The following is a 12,649-nucleotide window of genomic DNA, read 5'->3' on the forward strand; positions in this document are numbered from 1 at the left end:
AACCCAAATAAATAACTATATATCCATAAACCTCTCTAATGAGATAATAAAAGTCACATTTAGATGTGCGCCATTGTATTATCACAATAACAGAACCCTCCGCGCTTCATAAGAATGAAAGTGAGAATGTCATAACATACACACTTTATTCCAGAACCTGTGTGTGTTTTTGGTGTTACATATAACTTTATGGACATGTTCTGGTCGCGGTGTAGTAACATTAAGCGAAGAGGATTGAATGTTCATCGTATCAGTCAATTTTCACAACAGAAAATAACTATCACAAAATAAAAGGGAATAAGAGAGAAAGGGCCACATTTATCACTTTTGTGCGCCTAAGTGTAGTAGTTGCGCGTAAATTCTGGCGCACTGTTTTCCAGAATTATCACAAGCTACAACCATCTGTGATAAGGTAATTTCCTGCCTCTTATTAATCACTTTACTTTAACACAGTTTAGGCGCAATTTTGGCGCAGTTTAGGCGCAATGTTAGATTCGGGCACTTACATGTGATCCTGCTACAAGCTCCTCTCTGCTTCTCCCACAGCCCAGAATGAAGATAACACTCACAGCAGCACCCAGGTGTGTGACACCCAGCACCCAGTGACCTCCTCAGCAGGGGCTTCTCCTGGAGGGGATCCCCCAGTGCTGGTCTCCTGCTGCACCCCTGTAATTCTGCACAGGATCCCCCTCAGACACACTGGTGATACTGTGCAGAATTACATGGGGGACACTTGTCAGTACTATGTGCAACCTGAGTGAAGTTGGCCCCCCCACCTTGTTCAAATCAAACAAAATTGGTGTCAAACGTTTGTGCTACGTTTGTGCTGGTTTGTGCAGCAGAAATTTTCGTTTGTGCCGCTATCGTTTTTAAGATTTTAGTGAAAGTTTCCAGAGGTCATCAGAGGTCAACCAGCCCCCCCACATTGCCCAAATCAAACAAAACTGGTTCCAAATAATTCTGCTATGTTTGTGCTGGTTTGTGCTGCGCAAATTTTTGTTTGTGCTGCTTTTGTTTTGAATTTATGAACAAAAAATGAAAGTTCAAAAGTTCAAGCAGCCCCCCCACATTAACGGAATCAAACAAAACTGGTGTCAAACGTTAGTGCTACGTTTGTGCTGGTTTGTGCAGCAAAAATTTTTGTTTGTGCCGTTATAATTTTTAAGGTATGTTCAGGTGTTTGAGGTGTTTAGGATGAACTGGTTAAAAACAAACCTAGTGACACTTCCCTGGCTTGATCACCAGGGGGAGCTAGCAAACACATTGTACTTTGGAAGAAATGAACTCTGATGACCTCTGCAAAAAAGTATGAATATATTAAAAATGATAGCGGCACAAACGAAAATTTTTGCTGCACAAACCAGCACAAACGTAGCACTAACGTTTGACACCAGTTTTGTTTGATTCCGTTAATGTGGGGGGGCTGCTTGAACTTTTGAACTTTCATTTTTTGTTCATAAATTCAAAACAAAAGCAGCACAAACAAAAATTTGCGCAGCACAAACCAGCACAAACGTAGCAGAATTATTTGGAACCAGTTTTGTTTGATTTGGGCAATGTGGGGGGGCTGGTTGACCTCTGATGACCTCTGGAAACTTTCATTAAAATCTTAAAAACGATAGCGGCACAAACGAAAATTTCTGCTGCACAAACCAGCACAAACGTAGCACAAACGTTTGACACCAATTTTGTTTGATTTGAACAAGGTGGGGGGGCCAACTTCACTTAGGTCTATGTGCAACATTCTGTAACGTTCTCTTCTCTCTTGCTGTGAGCTCAGGATTCTGCAGAATGTTTTGTAAATAGAAGGTGATGAACTGTAAATAGAGTCTGCAGCTCCTATCTGCAGAGTATCTAATGACTGTATTATATGTTCTAGTGCAGTGATGGCGAACCTTTTAGCAGCCGAGTGCCCAAAAAGCAACCCAAACCCCCCCTTATTTATCGTGAGGTGCCAACCAAAAATTAAAGCAGTAACTTATTGCTCCCTGTTCAACAACTTTCAATCATATTGGCCACCTGAGGACAGCAACACAGAAGAAAGATGGAAAATTTGCATCATTTTAGCTTCTTTCCAGTGTCCCTCTGTGAACAGGACCAGCAAGAGGTCCTCCTAAGATAATTCGGCCCTGTCTATTCATTCTCCCTCTCCCTACAGTCCCAAAAAGTGAAGTAAGTATCAAAGTATTACTGAAAGCAGCATCTTTTAGGTTGCTTGGAACTGCAGGAAGATTCTGTGAGTCTTGTCTGGTGTGCTGGGGCGTTGGCCCGGGTGCCCACAGAAAGGGCTCTGAGTGCCGCCTCTGGCACCAGTGCCATAGGTTCGCCACCACTGTTTTAGTGTCTGCAGAGTATCTCATGTCTGTATGATCTGTTCTAGTGTCTGCAGTGTCTGGATGAGCTTTGCTGCTAGAAATGAGCTGTTCTGCAAAGGGGGTCAGTGCTTTCTTCTCAGTTAACGCCACCTTCGGGCTGGAGTGTTTTTGCGCCTAAATGAAAAGTCGCAAGTGATGAATATCATTAGGCGCATCAAAACATCTGGATTGCTAGGATAAATGAGGGAAAGCTGGTTATTTTTGCTGCGCAGCTAGTTTGGCATTTAGTCGCAAAAATGGCACAAAAACGGTGCGCCTGAATGAAAAGGCGCAAAAACAACAGAAAAAAACGATTGATACATGTGGCCCAAAGTGTGTTCTTAGATTTGCATAGAGAAGGGTTAAAAACATGAATATTAGTTGATATAATCCCTTCTCAAAATGTAGTACTAGTACTATAAAGTGAATATTTCCATTATCTGTGAGGTGCAGTAGCTCCTGTGTGCAGCAAATGCTCCCGCAGCCTGATGGCTAAGAATCTGGAGATGGGGGAGACACTTCAGGGGGCTGTATCTCTGGTTCTGTGACTCATAGAACCTCACTTCTTTTTTCCTGTGAAAGAAGAGAGTCTCCTCTTTTATATGAATATAAATTTGTGTTTCTAAAATGTAGGAAAACGGAGATATTTATATATAAATATGGCATCTGATATCCTCACTTTAAACCTGAATATCTCTGGATCCATAGCACCTAGAAACAAAATTCAAGATTCATTTGAAAGAAGAGATTCTCCCCTTTCTCCCTGGGGGCCCTGGGCAATTGCCGCCTTTGCCTACCCATAGCGCCGGCCCTGCTCGGGGGTACCCACCATTACCAATCTAGTGAAAACGAAGCTTGAAAACCTAAATTGTGCTTCTTTCTTCCTGACCCCTGCCGTGTGCCCAGCCTGTAAATTATTGGCACATGTGTGGTATTGTCGTATTTGGGACAACCCGCAGAATGCTTTTTGGGGTGTTTGTCTAAAGTGGCATGGGTTGGGCACAGTATATGAGGCACTAAAATGACATTTTTGAGATAAAAACGCAATTTTTACTCTGCACCATTTACTCTGCATTCAATTTTGACCAGCGTGTCGGGGGTTAAAATGCTCACCACAACCACCGATAAATTCTTTGAGGGGTCTAGTTTCCGTAATGGTGTCATTTATTGGGGGTTTCTATTACACTGGCACCTCACGGACCCTGCCAACATGACATGGCACTCCAAATCCAAACGTGTGAAAACGGAGCTGGAAAATCAAAATTTCACTCCTTCCGTTCTCATCCCTACTGTGTGCCCAGTCTGTAAATTATTGGCACATGTGTGGTAATGCTGTACTCGGGACAACCCGCAGAATGATTTTTGGGGTGTTTGTCTAAAGTAGCATGGGTTGGGCACAGTATATGAGGCACTAAAATGACATTTTTGAGATAAAAACGCAATTTTTACTCTGCACCATTTACTCTGCATTCAATTTTGACCAGCGTGTCGGGGGTTAAAATGCTCACCACAACCACCGATAAATTCTTTGAGGGGTCTATTTTCCGTAATGGTGTCATTTATTGGGGGTTTCTATTGCACTGGCACCTCACGGGCCCTGCCAACATGACATGGCACTCCAAATCCAAACGTGTGAAAACGGAGCTGGAAAATCAAAATTTCACTCCTTCCGTTCTCATCCCTACTGTGTGCCCAGTCTGTAAATTATTGGCACATGTGTGGTATTGCTGTACTCGGGACAACCCGCAGAATGATTTTTGGGGTGTTTGTCTAAAGTAGCATGGGTTGGGCACAGTATATGAGGCACTAAAATGACATTTTTGAGATAAAAACGCAATTTTTACTCTGCACCATTTACTTTGCATTCAATTTTGACCAGCGTGTTGGGGGTTAAAATGCTCACCACAACCACCAATAAATTCTTTGAGGGGTCTAGTTTCCGTAATGGTATCATTTATTGGGGGTTTCTATTGCACTGGCACCTCACGGGCCCTGCCAACATGACATCACACTCCAAATCCAAACGTGTGAAAACAGAGCTGGAAAATCAAAATTTCACTCCTTCCGTTCTCATCCCTTCTGTGTGCCCAGTCTGTAAATTATTGGCACATGTGTGGTATTGCTGTATTCGGGACAACCCGCAGAATGATTTTTGGGGTGTTTGTCTAAAGTGGCATGGGTTGGGCACAGTATATGAGGCACTAAAATGACATTTTTGAGATAAAAACGCAATTTTTACTCTGCACCATTTACTTTGCATTCGATTTTGACCAGCGTGTTGGGGGTTAAAATGCTCACCACAACCACCGATAAATTCTTTGAGGGGTCTAGTTTCCGAAATGGTGACATTTTGGGGGGTTTTCTATTGTACTTTTACTTCAGGGGCTCTTCAATTACACTGTGGCACCACAAAATATTTGCAGCCAAATTGGCCTTCCAAATTCCCAGTATCGCTAACTCTGTTCTGGACATCGCTGTGCGGGGAAACAGCAGCTGACATCCACATGTCTGATATTGCCGTACTCGGAAGAAGCAGGGCAAGAAATTAGGAATATATATTTACCTCAAATTCCTTCTGAATGTATCCATTTTAGGGCTAAATTGGAAAGATTGAAATCAAAAATTGAAATTTCAAAATTTCCACTCCATTTTCATATGCTTCCGGAAAAATAACTAAAGGGTTAACAGACTTCTTAAATGCTGATTTGAATAGGTTGAGATGTTAGGTTCATAAAATGGTGTTACTTGTGGGGGTATATAGTACAGAAGCCTTTATAGGGCACTTCCAAACTGAATTGATCACCAAAAAGTTCGCATTTTTCAAATTTCAAGAAAATCTGAGAAGTTCCTACTAAAACTTCAAACCTTCTCACATCCATAAAAAAAATGGAAACTTAAAACAAATAATGGATATAAAAAGAAGACCAATGGCAATCTCAAAATCACAGAGATATCTTAAAGCGTTGAAAAGTTATTACCACAGGAAGAGACACTGGTCAAATTTCAAAAAAAAGTTGCGAGCCTTAACCTGCAAACAGGCTGCGTCTTTAAGGGGTTAAGGCATAGGAAGCACTTGTTAAGGCCCGAGCAGGACTTGTTATAGCCCGAGAGGACTTGTTAAGGCCCGGGAAGTACTTGATAAGGGCCGGGCAGAACTTGCAAAAGCCCCGGCAGGACTTGTTAAGGCCCGGACAGTGCTTGATAAGGCCACAGAAGGGATTTGTGAAGGCCCGGGCAGGAGTTTTTAAGGTTTGGGAAGGTCTTGTTAAGGCCCTGGAAAAATTTGTTAAGGCCCTGGATGGACTTGTTAAGGCCCAGGCAAGAATTGTTATGGCCTTGGAAAATCTTGATAAAGCCCGGCAGGACTTGTTAAGGCCGGTAAGGACTCGTTAAGGCCCGGACAGGAGTTGCTAAGGCTCTGGAAGGTCTTGCTAAGGTTTAGGAATGACTTGTTAAGGCACTTGCAGGACTTGTTAGTGCACTTGCAGGACTTGTTAAGGCCCGGGGCAGGACTTGTTAAGGCCCGGGGCAGGACTTGTTAAGGCCCGAGAAGGACTTGTTAAGTTCCGAGATGGACTTGCTATGGCCCACGCAAGACTTGTTAAGGCCCGGGCGGGATTTGCTAAGCCCCGGGCAGTTTTTAAGGACGGGAAGTACTTGTTAAGGCCTTTGAAGGACTTGTTAACGCATGGCAGGCCTTTTTAAGCCCCAGGAAGAGCTTTTAACGGTCCGGGCAGGACGTTTTAAGGCCCGGGAAGGACTTGTTAAGGCGCGAGCAGGACTTGTTAACGCAGTTTGATAAAGCCCGGGAAGGACTTGTTAAGGCCATTGAAGGACTTGTTAACGCATGGCAGGACTTCTTAAGCCCCAGGAAGGGCTTTTTACGGTCCGGTCAGGACATTTTAAGGCCTGGGAAGGACTTGTTAAGGCCCGAGCAGGACTTGTTAAGGCCAGGGAAAGACTTGTTTTTGCGCGGGAAGGAAATGCTAAGGCCTGGGCAGGACATGTTAAGGCTAGGGCAGGACTTGTTAAGGCCAGGGCAGGTCTTGTTAAGGCTCGGGAAGGATTTGTTAAGGCCCTTGCTGGACTTTTTAAGGCACCGCACCTGCTAAGACCTGGGAAGGACTTTTTAAAGCCCAGTCAGGACGTGTTAAGGCCCGGGAAGGAGTTGATAAGGCCCGGGAAGGACTTATTAAGGCCCGGGAAGGACGTGTTTTGGCCCGGGAATGACTTGTTAAGTCCCGGGAAGGATTTGTTAAGGCCCGGACAGGACTTGTTAAGGCCCTAGCAGGATTTGCTAACGCTCGGGAAGGGCTTGTTAAGGCCCGGGAAGTACTTGTTAAGCCCAGGGCAGGACTTGGTAAGGCCTGGGAAGGAATTCTTAAGGCCCGTGAAGGGCTTGTTAAGGCCGGAGCAAGATGTGTTAAGTCCCGGGCAGGACTTGTTAAGGCCAGAAAAGGACTTGTTTATGACCCGGAAGGACTTGTTAAGGCCTAGAAAAGATTTGTTAAGGCACTTGCAGGACTTGTTAAGGCCCGGGACAGGACTTGTTAAGGCCCGAGAAGGGATTGTTAAGATCCATGATGGACTTGCTATGGCCCACGCAAGACTTGTTAAGGCCCGGGCGGGATTTGCTAAGGCCCGGGCAGTTTTTAAGGACTGGGAGGAACTTGATAACGCCTGGGAAAGACTTGTTAAGGCCCTTGAAGGGCTTGTTAATGCATGGCAGGACTTCTTAAGCCCCAGGAAGGACTTTTTAAGGTCTGGGCAGGACTTTTTAAGGCCCGGGAAGGACTTGTTAAGGCCCGAGCAGGACTTGTTAAGGCCAGGGCAGGACTTGTTTTTGCCCGGGAAGGAAATTCGAAGGCCTGGGCAGGAAGTGTTAAGGCTCGTGCAGGACTTGCTAAGGCCAGGGAAGGTCTTGTTCAGGCTCGGGAAGGATTTGTTAAGGCCCTTGCAGGACTTTTATAGGCACCGCACAGGACCTGCTAAGACCCGGGAAGGACTTTTTAAAGCCCAGTCAGGACATGTTAAGGCCCAGGAAGGACTTACTAAGGCCCGAGGAGGACTTGATAATGCAAGGAAAGGAATTATTAAGGCCCGGGAAGGACGTGTTTTGGCCCGGGAATGACTTGTTAAGTCCCGGGAAGGATTTCTTAAGGCCCCGGCAGGACTTGTTGAGGTCTGGGCAGGACTTGTTAAGGCCTGGGCAGGACTTGTTAAGGCCCAGGATGGACTTTGTTAAGGTCGGTGAAGGACTTGCTATGGCCCGTGCAAGACTTGTTAATGCCCGGTCCGGACTTGTTAAAGCCAAGCAGGACTTGTTAAGGCACTGGCAGGATTCGATAAGGCCTTGGCAGGACTTGTTAAGGCCCGGGAAGGATTTGTTAAGGCCTGGGCAGGACTTGTTAAGGTAGGGGTAGGATTTGTTAAGGCCTCGGCAGGACTTGTTAAGGTAGGGGTAGGACTTGTTAAGGCCCGAGCAGGACTTTTAAAGGCCAAGGCAGGACTTGTTAGGGCCCTGGAAGGACTCTAAAAGGCGCGAGCAGTACTTCTTAAGGCCCGGGAAGGACTTGTTAAGGCCCGGGCAGGACATGCTACGGCTCCGGCAGGACTTGTTGAGGCCCTGGAAGGACTTGTTAAGCCCCTTGCAAGACGTGTTAAGGCCATGGAAGGACTTATTAAAGCCAGAACAGGACTTGTTAAGGCCCGGCAGGACTTGTTAAGGCCCGGGAAATACTTGATAAGGGCCTGGCAGGACTTGTTAAGGACTGGGAAGGACTTGTTAAGTCCCGGGCAGGACTTGTTAAGGCCGTGGAAGAACTTTTTAATGACCAGACAGGACTTGTTAAGGCCCGGGCAAGAATTGTAAAGGCCTTGGAAAATCTTAAAAAGGCCCGGCAGGATTTGTTAAGGCCCGGTAAGGACTTGTTTAGGCCCGAGAAGGGCTTGTTAAGGTCCCCGATGGACTTGCTATGGTCCGCGCAAGACTTGTTAAGGCCTGGGATGGACTTTGTTAAGGTCGGTGAAAGACTTGCTATGGCCCGTACAAGACTTGTTAAGGCCCGGTCAGGACTTGTAAAGGACCGGTCAGGACTTGTTAAGGCCGAGCAGGACTTGTTAAGGCACTGGCAGGATTCCATAAGGCCTTGGCAGGACTTGTTAAGGCCGGGAAGGATATGTTAAGGCCTAGGCAGGACTTGTTAATACCCGGGATGGACTTTGTGAAGGTCGGTGAAGGACTTGCTATTGCCCGTGCAAGACTTGTTAATGCCCGGTCCGGACTTGTTAAAGCCAAGCAGGACTTGTTAAGGCCCGGGAAGGATTTCTTAAGGCCCCGGCAGGACTTGTTAAGGCCTGGGCAGGACTTGTTAAGGCCTGGGCAGGACTTGTTAAGGCCCAGGATGGACTTTGTTAAGGTCGGTGAAGGACTTGCTATGGCCCGTGCAAGACTTGTTAATGCCCGGTCCGGACTTGTTAAAGCCAAGCAGGACTTGTTAAGGCACTGGCAGGATTCGATAAGGCCTTGGCAGGACTTGTTAAGGCCCGGGAAGGATTTGTTAAGGCCTGGGCAGGACTTGTTAAGGTAGGGGTAGGATTTGTTAAGGCCTCGGCAGGACTTGTTAAGGCCCTAGCAGGATTTGCTAACGCTCGGGAAGGGCTTGTTAAGGCCCGGGAAGTACTTGTTAAGCCCAGGGCAGGACTTGGTAAGGCCTGGGAAGGAATTCTTAAGGCCCGTGAAGGGCTTGTTAAGGCCGGAGCAAGATGTGTTAAGTCCCGGGCAGGACTTGTTAAGGCCAGAAAAGGACTTGTTTATGACCCGGAAGGACTTGTTAAGGCCTAGAAAAGATTTGTTAAGGCACTTGCAGGACTTGTTAAGGCCCGGGACAGGACTTGTTAAGGCCCGAGAAGGGATTGTTAAGATCCATGATGGACTTGCTATGGCCCACGCAAGACTTGTTAAGGCCCGGGCGGGATTTGCTAAGGCCCGGGCAGTTTTTAAGGACTGGGAGGAACTTGATAACGCCTGGGAAAGACTTGTTAAGGCCCTTGAAGGGCTTGTTAATGCATGGCAGGACTTCTTAAGCCCCAGGAAGGACTTTTTAAGGTCTGGGCAGGACTTTTTAAGGCCCGGGAAGGACTTGTTAAGGCCCGAGCAGGACTTGTTAAGGCCAGGGCAGGACTTGTTTTTGCCCGGGAAGGAAATTCGAAGGCCTGGGCAGGAAGTGTTAAGGCTCGTGCAGGACTTGCTAAGGCCAGGGAAGGTCTTGTTCAGGCTCGGGAAGGATTTGTTAAGGCCCTTGCAGGACTTTTATAGGCACCGCACAGGACCTGCTAAGACCCGGGAAGGACTTTTTAAAGCCCAGTCAGGACATGTTAAGGCCCAGGAAGGACTTACTAAGGCCCGAGGAGGACTTGATAATGCAAGGAAAGGAATTATTAAGGCCCGGGAAGGACGTGTTTTGGCCCGGGAATGACTTGTTAAGTCCCGGGAAGGATTTCTTAAGGCCCCGGCAGGACTTGTTGAGGTCTGGGCAGGACTTGTTAAGGCCTGGGCAGGACTTGTTAAGGCCCAGGATGGACTTTGTTAAGGTCGGTGAAGGACTTGCTATGGCCCGTGCAAGACTTGTTAATGCCCGGTCCGGACTTGTTAAAGCCAAGCAGGACTTGTTAAGGCACTGGCAGGATTCGATAAGGCCTTGGCAGGACTTGTTAAGGCCCGGGAAGGATTTGTTAAGGCCTGGGCAGGACTTGTTAAGGTAGGGGTAGGATTTGTTAAGGCCTCGGCAGGACTTGTTAAGGTAGGGGTAGGACTTGTTAAGGCCCGAGCAGGACTTTTAAAGGCCAAGGCAGGACTTGTTAGGGCCCTGGAAGGACTCTAAAAGGCGCGAGCAGTACTTCTTAAGGCCCGGGAAGGACTTGTTAAGGCCCGGGCAGGACATGCTACGGCTCCGGCAGGACTTGTTGAGGCCCTGGAAGGACTTGTTAAGCCCCTTGCAAGACGTGTTAAGGCCATGGAAGGACTTATTAAAGCCAGAACAGGACTTGTTAAGGCCCGGCAGGACTTGTTAAGGCCCGGGAAATACTTGATAAGGGCCTGGCAGGACTTGTTAAGGACTGGGAAGGACTTGTTAAGTCCCGGGCAGGACTTGTTAAGGCCGTGGAAGAACTTTTTAATGACCAGACAGGACTTGTTAAGGCCCGGGCAAGAATTGTAAAGGCCTTGGAAAATCTTAAAAAGGCCCGGCAGGATTTGTTAAGGCCCGGTAAGGACTTGTTTAGGCCCGAGAAGGGCTTGTTAAGGTCCCCGATGGACTTGCTATGGTCCGCGCAAGACTTGTTAAGGCCTGGGATGGACTTTGTTAAGGTCGGTGAAAGACTTGCTATGGCCCGTACAAGACTTGTTAAGGCCCGGTCAGGACTTGTAAAGGACCGGTCAGGACTTGTTAAGGCCGAGCAGGACTTGTTAAGGCACTGGCAGGATTCCATAAGGCCTTGGCAGGACTTGTTAAGGCCGGGAAGGATATGTTAAGGCCTAGGCAGGACTTGTTAATACCCGGGATGGACTTTGTGAAGGTCGGTGAAGGACTTGCTATTGCCCGTGCAAGACTTGTTAATGCCCGGTCCGGACTTGTTAAAGCCAAGCAGGACTTGTTAAGGCCCGGGAAGGATTTCTTAAGGCCCCGGCAGGACTTGTTAAGGCCTGGGCAGGACTTGTTAAGGCCTGGGCAGGACTTGTTAAGGCCCAGGATGGACTTTGTTAAGGTCGGTGAAGGACTTGCTATGGCCCGTGCAAGACTTGTTAATGCCCGGTCCGGACTTGTTAAAGCCAAGCAGGACTTGTTAAGGCACTGGCAGGATTCGATAAGGCCTTGGCAGGACTTGTTAAGGCCCGGGAAGGATTTGTTAAGGCCTGGGCAGGACTTGTTAAGGTAGGGGTAGGATTTGTTAAGGCCTCGGCAGGACTTGTTAAGGTAGGGGTAGGACTTGTTAAGGCCCGAGCAGGACTTTTAAAGGCCAAGGCAGGACTTGTTAGGGCCCTGGAAGGACTCTAAAAGGCGCGAGCAGTACTTCTTAAGGCCCGGGAAGGACTTGTTAAGGCCCGGGCAGGACATGCTACGGCTCCGGCAGGACTTGTTGAGGCCCTGGAAGGACTTGTTAAGCCCCTTGCAAGACGTGTTAAGGCCATGGAAGGACTTATTAAAGCCAGAACAGGACTTGTTAAGGCCCGGCAGGACTTGTTAAGGCCCGGGAAATACTTGATAAGGGCCTGGCAGGACTTGTTAAGGACTGGGAAGGACTTGTTAAGTCCCAGGCAGGACTTGTTAAGGCCGTGGAAGAACTTTTTAATGACCAGACAGGACTTGTTAAGGCCCGGGCAAGAATTGTAAAGGCCTTGGAAAATCTTAAAAAGGCCCGGCAGGATTTGTTAAGGCCCGGTAAGGACTTGTTTAGGCCCGAGAAGGGCTTGTTAAGGTCCCCGATGGACTTGCTATGGTCCGCGCAAGACTTGTTAAGGCCCGGACGGGACATTCTAAGGCCCGGAAAGGACTTGTTAAGGCCCTTGAAGGACTTGTTAACGCAGGAAGTCAGGAAGGACTTTTTATGGTCCGGGCAGGACTTGTTAAGGCCCGGGAAGGACTTGTTAAGGCCAGGGCAGGACTTGTTTTTGCTCGAGAAGGAAATGTTAAGGCCTGGACAGGACGTATTAACGCTTGGGCAGGACTTGTTAAGGCCAGGGCAGGTCCTGTCAAGGCTCGGGATGGATTTGTTAAGGACCTTGCAGGACTTTTTAAGGCACCACACAGAACCTGCTAAGACCCGGAAAGGACTTTTTAAGGCCCGGGCAGGACGTGTTAAGGCCCGGGCAGGATTTGTTAAGGTCCGGGATCGACTTGTTAAGGCCCGAGCAGGACTTGTTAAGGCCCAGGAAGAACTTCTTATTGCCCGGGAAGGAATTGATAAGACCGGGAAGGACTTGTTATGGTACTGACAGAACTTTTTAAGGCATGGTTAGGACTTGTTAAGGTCCGGGCAAGACTTCTTAAGGTCCGGACTGGACTGGTAATGGCCCGGGAAGGACTTGCTAAGGCCCGGGAAGGACTTGTTAAGGCCCGGGAAGGATTTGTTAAGGCCCGGGCAGGACTTGCTCAGGCCAGGGAAGGACTTGTTAAGGCCCTGGAAGGACTTGTTAAGGCCCGGGCAGGAATTGTTAACGCACGGGCAGAATTTGTTATTGCCTGGGAAGGAATTGCTAAGACCCAGGAAGGACTTGTTATGGTACTGACATAACT

The sequence above is a fragment of the Engystomops pustulosus genome, chromosome 9 (assembly GCF_040894005.1).
Source record: "Engystomops pustulosus chromosome 9, aEngPut4.maternal, whole genome shotgun sequence".
In the NCBI taxonomy this organism is placed as follows: Eukaryota; Metazoa; Chordata; class Amphibia; order Anura; family Leptodactylidae; genus Engystomops; species Engystomops pustulosus.